Source organism: Rhinopithecus bieti, unplaced genomic scaffold, assembly GCF_001698545.2.
Source record: "Rhinopithecus bieti isolate Rb0 unplaced genomic scaffold, ASM169854v2 scaffold_84002, whole genome shotgun sequence".
Taxonomy (NCBI): Eukaryota; Metazoa; Chordata; class Mammalia; order Primates; family Cercopithecidae; genus Rhinopithecus; species Rhinopithecus bieti.
In genome coordinates, this window is record NW_016841755.1 from 2,554,994 (window position 1) to 2,563,442 (window position 8,449).

Here is an 8,449-nt window from a genome sequence, read left to right on the forward strand (position 1 = left end):
GGGGGTGTCGGGGTCGGGGGGCGGGGGGAGTCAGGCAGAAAGACAGGGAGAACCTCTGCGATGCGATGAAGGATCCGCCAGTCCTCAAATGTAAGCTCCGTGTGACTGACGATCTGCACTGATTTGGAGAGCAGGCGTGTTAAAGGTCACGGACAATTGTTGCTGGCTTCAGCATGAATGCCTGAGTGGGATGTATTCTTCAACAGTCACATTTAAGTCTGATTCACCGAAAAGTATTGACGTGCCCACCATTCATTTCAGTACACTGTGAAAATGCACAAAGAAAGTATCCCCAAATTCAATTAATTACAAAGCTATAAATGGCTTGTATACACATATTATTACATACATGTAGGTAGTAACAAAGATTAAAAATTGAAGACTTGACACTTTAATAGCTTTTTGGTAGGATTTTGGAATGAATATGAGTCAGTGCTATAAACCTACATTCATCTGCATTCTTGGGTCTATTTAAAAGTACAATCTTGCACTAATAATTTCCATGTGTTGAAAATGGGCAAGGTAGATCATTGAATGGTGATCAAGACTTCCAAACCCCTCCACATAAAACTGTAAAATGTTCATGACTTGCTTCCTTTTTGTAGCCGGTTTAGGGCCCTGTCTTAAGTCACCCACGTGTGATTTCACTCAGGGCATTGTCTGTCTACAATAATATTGTGCTTTTAAACGATTTCCTTTCTTACACATTTATCTACAACGCATGCGAAATCTGAGAGCGTAATTTGATGGATGAGCAAGAGTTAAGTCCTGGTGTCTGGTGTGGCAGACCTAGAAAATGGCAGCTGGAGGGCCAGCATCATTTTGTTACAACTGAAACATGTTCACATTGATTGTACACAAGTCACTGGTGGTTCATTTGTCAATGCACTATTCCTAGCTCACTCCACACACGAAAAAAAAGGTGTAAAAATCAAATGTTTAATACAAGTTTCCATACTATTCCTGTAACCATATTTAGCGTTGCCAACATTTCAACTGTCTTAATAGCTTCAAACACTTAAAGTAACCGTTAGGGAGTAAGGACACTGCCCCTGGAATGGCCCAGGAGAGCTTCTCCTATTTTGAAATGTTCAAGTAAATTATAGTATTTGGATGGAGCAAAGTCAGCAGTATTAATGGTTGAATATTAATGGTTGATTTTGGCTACTTGTTTTCTTTTAGTGATATGTGATATTTACACATGTATGGAGTACATGTATTTGTTACAAGCGTAGAATGTGTAATGATTAAGTCAGGGTGCTTAGGGTACTCATCACCTGGGGTATTTATTGCTCATCACCTGGGGTATTTATTGTTTCTATGCGTTGGGAACATTTCAAGTTCTGTCTTCTATCTATTTTGAAATACACAATCCATTGTTGTTCATTGTAGTCACTCTAGTCTGCTACCAAGTATTAGAACTACTCATTCTATCTAACTGTATGTTTATACCCATTCACCAACCTCTTCATTTCCCCCTCCCACCCTCTATAATTTTATAACAGACAATAATTTTGGTTAATGAAATAAATGGGGGAAAAAAGCATTTTCCCTTGCTATTGTCTAATGAATTATTTGTTCAGCCTTTGGGACTCCACTACTTTCAACGTGTGATGAAATGGTGTTCAATGGTTATGGAGTGATTGAGGACATTTAGATTAGAAAGGTTCTTGAGGGCTTCCATTAAAAAAAAATAGCTCAGAGTAAAAACCAAAAAAAACCCCCCCCCCCCGGAAAAAAAAAAAAAAAACAAGGCCTTGAGTGCGTAAAAGCTGGAAGTGAAACTGCCTATACTATAGCATAAAATCTAAGACAAACTAAAAAATATGTATTAAATATTCATGCTCAAAAATTTAAGTGCTCTGATTAGACAGTTGGGTGTGCTACTCATTAGTAAATAATATTAATCCTATCTTTGTGTAAATTTATTAGGATTGTCTACATTATATCTGAGAAAGAAGAATTATATTATGCAACTAAGTCAAGGAGTAATCTTTTGTTTTCTGAACTAAAATTTAGAGATTTCAGAGTGGATTAGGGATAAATTTGATTTAAATTATCAAGAAGTATTCCTAGGTGAAGACTGGTTTAGGAGTACAGCTGTTCACTCCCTTTGTATTGTTTGGAATGGGTAACTATTTTGTGTATAAATGGAAATTGGCTGTTTGTTTAATCACTGATGCTTTCAAAAATATTACACTCATCCTAATGTGTTGGGTTTGTTTGTTTTTTTTTTTCCTAAAATCTTTCCTTTTCATGGAACTAAAAAATTCAGAGAATACACTGCATTTGAACATGGAGGAGGGAAAAAACAGCATATCGATACGGAATTTAACATAGGATAATCCCCTTCGTGAATGGTGTGGCAAAATTATGATTATATTTTAAATAGAGTCTTCTATGAAGTGGCTTCAGACTGCTTGAATCTAAAGTTAACAGAATATTTTAAATCTTAATTTAGGAAACTATCTCAGTTCTTGTACACATTTCTTAAAAACACACACACACGCACACAAAAGAAATCACTTCTAATGTGGTCTACACCCAGAGTCTTCCGTGTTTACCCTAAGATAGCTTCTTACCGAGCTTTCTCTTGTGGGGTCTTTTATTTAGAGGATAATTTGAGGTCAAACTGATGGTGACTTAGGTTTAATCATGGTTGAGACTTGCACATTGCTTGAAACACTTTTGTGAAAAATTTGTTCCTCCCTCTTCTGTATTCAGGTGTAAGGATGCCTTCAACAGGTTCTATGCCTGAATTTTTATTTTGCTGAATAATCCACAAAGCATCGCCTCAAGATTGGATGCAAAATGCACCCATGTGTGTGGGACAGAGAACGCCTTACTCATTTTCCCAGTAGCAGAAATCTTAAGAACTTTCCCACGGAACCAGCATTGTTAACAATCTGTCCTTGTTTTCCACACAGAAAAAAAAAAAAAAAAAAACCCTTGCTGACCCACACACTATTATTGCAACATAGATTTTCCTCTTACTGATTTTTGTGCATATATTTTGAATAATGATAAAGACGACATGAACAAATACAAATCTTGGATCACAGAGTTAGGGTATTTTTGCAATGGCGGCGAAAGCATTGTAGAAAATGTACTAGCAGTTCAAGCAAGGCAGTCACATTTTCTCACCATTTGCAGTTTTTGGTAACTCCATCAGGACTTCACAGCAGGTAGACGACCCTCAAATCTGTTCTTAATTTCAACTTAAGTAAAAGACTCTCAGCAACAGCTGGCTTCACAATTGCTGATACAGAATTCCACAGATGTGGTTGAGAACGGTTTGAAGAGTAAAAGGAACTAGGCCACAGACCAGAATTCATTTAAGGAAAGACAAATTCAATAAAGATTCCTCTTTTGAAAGATTGCCCATGTTACGGAAGAGAAGGACTTGTTTTTCTTATTACCTTTTCTTATAATCCTGCAGTATGTTAATTACTTAGCAGACAGGTTGTGACCTGTTAACACCACACTTTCTTACAACAGCAAAACCATTGACTTTCTCTGCCCCCAAAGCTCATTATGGCTCACCATGCATAACTGATTACATGTGCATGTTTATGCACACTTTTCTAACGGAACTGAAAATGAAATAAGGGAACCAGCAATACCTCCTTCGCTGTGGGCAGGCTAGGTACACTTGTAATGAAACTGAGTAGGGAAGACCTTTGCGTGAGATCTCATTTGACACATACATGATACAGTTCGAAGGAAAGCCGACTTGGCATTCAGGGGGTTCGCTGGTGTAAGAAACAGAACCAAAAGAAAAGAAGTGGTCAGCATATGAATGAGTTGTCATCATTAAGGAATAGACATTTTGTTGATGGAGAGGTCAGCCACAATTTTGGCGGGGGTTGGGGGGGTCTTTTTAATACACATAATATAAAATTAACCATGGTAGCCTTTTTTTTTTTTTTTGAGACGGAGTCTCTCTCCCTCTGTCGCCAGGTTGCCAGGTGTTTTGAGACGGAGTTTCGCTCTGTCACCAGGCTGGAGTGCAATGCAGTGGTGCGATCTGGGCTCACTGCAACCTCCGCCTCCCGAATTCAAGCGATTCTCCTGTCTCAGCCTTCCGAGTAGCTGGGACTACAGGCGTGTGCCTCCATGCCCGGCTAATTTTTAGTATACTGTCCTCAAGCTCATCCATGCTGTAGCATGTAGCTGGGTATAATTTTGCCTATCTTAAAGACACATAGATTGTACACGCAGGAGATAACTTTTAGAAAAAACTGATTAATAGAGTGACTATAGGCTGGGCACAGTGGCTCACACCTATAATCCCAGCACTTTGGAAGGCCGAGGCGGGCAGATCATGAGGTCAGGAGATCGAGACCATCCTGGCTAACACTGTGAAACTCCGTATCTACTAAAAATACATAAAATTAGCCGGGCGTGGTGGCAGGTCCCTGTGGTCCCAGCTACTCGTGAGGCTGAGGCAGGAGAATGGCTTGAACCCGGGAGGGGGAGCTTGCAGTGAGCCGAGATGGCGCCACTGTACTCAAGCCTGAGTGACAGGGCAAGACTCCATCTCTAAATAAATAAATAAATAAATAAATAAATAAATAAAATAGAGTGACCATAATTTCACCAAAACAATTCTCAAGACTTTTTCTTCTGTTACCTAAAATGACTGATTTCCTTATTTGGCTGTCTTTGACTTTCCTCATCTTGCAAGCTTCAAAAGCAGTATGACAGAAAGCCTTACCTCCTTCCCAAATTGAAACTGTAACAACATGAAGCCCCCCTATGGCCAAATTGGTGTTACAATCTTCCTGGTTAGTATTTTCAGAGCTTATTTACGACTTACAAGCAGATGACTTTAAGGAAAAAAAAAGAAAGGAGGGGCCGGGCACAGTGGCTCACGCCTGTAATCCCAGCACTTTGGGAGGCCGAGGTGGGTGGATCACCTGAGGTCAGGAGTTCGAGACCATCCTGGCCAACACTGTGAAACCCCGTCTCTACTAAAATACAAAAATTAGCCAGGCGTGGTGGCAGGCACCTGTAGTCCCAGCTACTCAGGAGGCTGAGGCAGGAGAATTGCTTGAACCAGGGAGACAGAGGTTGCAGCGAGCAAGATCACACCACTGTACTCCAGACTGGGTAACAGGGCAAGGCTCCATCTCAAAAAAAAAAAAAAAAAAAAAAAGGAGGAGGAAAGATGTAATGCCCAGGCATACTAAAAATCAGAAAACTAAAATTACAATCAATATAAAGGAACAGAGTGGTTGACAGGTCAGGCACTTGAGATGGGTTCATGAACGTGGCCGAGCACCAACACACCCCCAGGCTTCCTGGCCCTAAGGAAAAACCTTCATTAAGAAATTTATCTTTGTGGGGACTGAACTAGGACAGGTGTGGGTCCTGGGCATGACTGAAGCATTCCATTTTAGGATAGACGGAGGTGGTTTGGTGTGCCCCAAACAGATGTTAAACCAGTGGCATTAAGTTAAACTTGGGGGACCCAAATGGAATTTTTGTAAAGAGACCAACAGTTTGATCATGCTAATTGAGTAACCTGTACAGATTCTCACGCTTTTGTGCACTTTTCTCATGGCAGCATTATAGTGACAAAAGGATAATGTGGGGAAGTGACACGAGACGGCCAACACATTTTATACACTGAAAATCTAAAAAAAAGCGTTTCAGGCAGGCAGTCAGCATGTACAAAATGACAAAAGTTTAAGATACTTCCACATCTTAGTTTTTCACATCTGTGCATTTACTTATTTATTCCAAATTTACTATGTAAGCCAGGCACTAGATCAAGTGCTCATTTTAAAAGCAGTATGTATTACGTGCTTATTATGGAGGGAATCTTCCTAAGAGCTTACATTTTATGTCACTTACTATATCACAATAACCCATGAGGTAGGTGCCACTATTGTCCCATTTGGCAGATGCTGACGGAGAGACCCAGAGTTCACAGCCCCGCCCACCTCACAGAGCTGGCAAATGTCAGCCACGGATTTAGAAACAGCCTTGACCATGACGCCAACCCATACATCCACCTACAGTGGGCTGTACGCAGCCGAAGCACCACAGCCTGGCTATTTTAAAGATAATTTTACAGATGGACAGAACCAAATAGGTGTTTTCTCACAATGTTTAGGAACTTGTCACACACTCTCATGTCCAGTTCTCCTTCTGCTTACTGGTCATTTGCACTTGTGTAAGCTACGCAACTTCTGGTTCTGTTTACGTCATCATGCACTTTGGCATTTGCCACTTATCACGGAGTGTGGCTGGTCTTCCACACACCTAATGTGTTACATATTTGTGCAAGAATACCTACTGACTAGCTGGTGGAGACAGAATCTCCATGAAAATGTTTCACTTGGTTTCTCAAAGGAGTTGAGCTGGCTTTTAAAAATATATAAAATACAAAAGAAAAGCTTCAGCAGTGGGAGGAATGAGGTCAGGAATAATAAGAGTGGAAAAACAGAAAAATCAGGATCAATTTCAGCTCAATCAGTCTTAACACCAGCACACGTGGATACATGTCCAGTCACCCTTTGAACTGTCAGAAGCGGCAGAATTTTCCCCTGAGCTTCCTAGTACCCAAAGCAAAGAGGAAAGCACTATCTTTACAAGATTTGTGCTGTCTGTGAAATGAGAGTGTAACGGACTGTGTTCACAACCATAGTGTCACCAAATAAATTCTGAGAGTGTGCCGCACAATGATTTGCAGACAAAAACTATCAACCCATAATTTAATGAGAATTTATAGCAATTACTTTATCTGCAAAGTGGGAATCACACAGAGTTATTTTTAATGAGAAAATTTAAATGTGAAAATCACTCAAAACTGTTTTCGTACTATACTATATGAGCAAATGTAAGTTATTTTCTTAATAGCACAGGTCCCCTCCCCAAATAGCTGTTGATGTAATCAATAGTATAAAACTATGTGTTAATTTAAGATGTTTTAAAATATCTGAAGGCATAAAAAAGTTATCTCTAATTGTGCTAATACTCTTGAAATGGAAGTCATTTCTAGAGCCGTTCCTTTCTCCCGCAGATTTTAAAATTGTGTTTGTTTTCAGAATGTCCTCGGTACGGTCATGCCTAGCAGAATCTGAGATTCACACCTCAAAGTGTGAATGTTTACAAACTGTTTTCACTCAAGACCCAGTCATGCTCTTCCCCTGTGACTGCAGCCTGCCTCCTCCTCCCAAGGCACCCTGTCTACTCCGAGGCAGGGCCCCTGTAGGGCAGTGCTTGGGTTTCAACAGACATGAGCCCAGAGGCTTCCTGGTACAGAACTCGTCAGCACTTTGCTTTCTCCCCGTTAAATTCCAAAGCTAACCAGCCCTGCACCTCTGGAAGAGAGCGGGAGGCCTCTGGACAGGCTCCTTGGTGTGCAGAAACTTCTGGGGTGTGGACTTCAAGGCATTTGAGTGGGATGCAGCGTGTGCAGGACCTGGATGGGCAGTCTCACTTCTTTATTTCCTACAGCTTAAGCCCTTTGGCTTCTAGAAAGCCTGTCTTTAAAATAAATACAGAAAAGATGTGTTAGACTGTGAGTTACAACACAATACAATCATCCATTAAGTACCAAACTCTGTTCAAACAAAGTTCATGGATGGACTGACAAATTTACAAAAGCAAGGAAATCCAGAGAGGAGGGGCTGCCCCTCAGCCCGGGATCTCCCTGTAGCGCTGGGCAGGCTGCTTGTGAAAGTGGGCCCAACAGAAAGAGCTGCAGGACGGCTGTTTTTCTTCCCTCTCGCTCGCTTCTGAGTTTTACTACCTCAGTAAATTCAGGGTATTAGCAAAAGTGAAAAGGAATCCTTAAGCACAGCTAATTTTCTTTTCTCTTTTTTTTTTTTTTTTTGAGACGGAGTCCTCGCTCTGTGGCCCAGGCTGGAGTGCAGTGGCCGGATCTCAGCTCACTGCCAAGCTCCGCCTCCCCGGGTTTACGCCCATTCTCCTGCCTCAGCCTCCCGAGTTTAGCTGGACTAGCAGGCGCCGCCACCTCGGACCGCTAATTTTTTGTATTTTAGTAGAGATCGGGGTTTCACGGTGTTCGCGCAGGATGGTCCTCGATCTCTGACCTCCTGTGATCCCGGGCCCCGTCCCTCTGGCCTCCCCAATAGTGCTGGATTTGACAGGCTTGAGGCACCGCGCCGCCCCCTAGCCAACAGCCTAATTTTCTATACGTTTCTTTATTTCCAGAAAGATCAATTACCCACCCTTACATGGATGGGGAAAAACCAAACATTCACCTCCGCGCCACCCTCCCGCACATCTCATTTTTTTTTTTTTTTTTTGTTTTTGAACTATGCAATTGAGGCTTATCCGGTTTTTTTATATTGGGGGCTTCGCCTCCAATGGAGCAGAGAAGACATTTTAGGCAAACTAATAAACTTCTATAAGAAAATTCTACGTCTTGTATTCTTCAGGAAACCTTTGATAGTACGATTTTACCAGTATTTCC